Consider the following 1,183-nt stretch of genomic DNA (forward strand, 5'->3'; position numbering starts at 1 on the left):
TCCCTTTCCAGCTAAGGAAGCTTCAGCATGCCAGCGAGGGCCACTCTTCTCTCCTTCTTTTGCCCTTTAGAAATGCTTAGATGCTTTTTTTGGCATTTGGGGAAGCAAAAACTGGCTTCCACATGTGAAAGGAGAAGACATACTCCTGCAAAGTGATGAGCATGTTCAATTCCTACTGACAGAACTGGCTTTTTAAATAATACACTATCTTTGCTGTCTGATACATGTGCTGACAGGTTATATTATTTGAGAATAACACGCGAGGAAGTTTATTTAACCATAATCCAAATGGACAGAGTTAAGTTTAAATGCTATTGTTTGGCTTTTGAGAGATTAAGTTTAGGAATTTACCATTCTGATGATTTTTTTATTTATATAAAGTGTCAAACTGCAAAGCGTATCAGTACGTGCAGTCAAACAAGATACTCAGTATACACAAGAAGGTGATGCTATAGCTTGCAGAGATGGTGACAGTTTCGGGTTTGTATTCAGCAGACATCCATCCGGTAGCGCAGGACAGATCTTCCATTCATTCAGTCAGCTTAGTTTACAGAAACACAGATGAACAATGCTTAGCTGTAACCAAACTCATTGCTATCTTCTATGGCAGGAGCCATAGCAACACTTGTGTGCTGCCAAGGGTTTGGTTGACAACACACACCTACACTCTGCAGCAGAGACCCACCAGTGGGAACGAACGTAACAACACTCCTGCTTGCAGTCTAGGGAGAAACACGTACAAGAACATGACAAGGGCAGCCAACAAGGTGGCTTCACTCTAAAACCAGTTGACCTTGGCCATGTCCCATTGAAAGGAAGGCTCTCTGCAAGCTGTGAAAGTGATGCTCCTATATATACCCTCTCCTTATGTACACATGCCCCCCCCCGACAGAAGCAGGGACAATGGGGAATCGCTCAGTCAGGGAAACACAAAGGGCCCTCTGCCCTGTTTTTTCTAGGTCAGCGAACAAGTGCTGTTGTTAAATTGGGGTTTAATGTACAAACGGTCACTCAGTTGTTTCTGATTGTCCCAAATGTGCCTCTGTTTAAACACATAAACCTCCATCTGGTACCCATTAACTGACCCGTTTCTTCATCTTGTGCGTGGGTAACTAAACACAAAGCTTATAGGAAGGGTAAGCTCGGCTTGTCCACATGGCTCCGCAGCTCCCTCAAGGAGCTG

The sequence above is a fragment of the Egretta garzetta genome, unplaced genomic scaffold, assembly GCF_000687185.1.
Source record: "Egretta garzetta isolate BGI_Z169 unplaced genomic scaffold, ASM68718v1 scaffold445, whole genome shotgun sequence".
NCBI classification, from domain to species: Eukaryota; Metazoa; Chordata; class Aves; order Pelecaniformes; family Ardeidae; genus Egretta; species Egretta garzetta.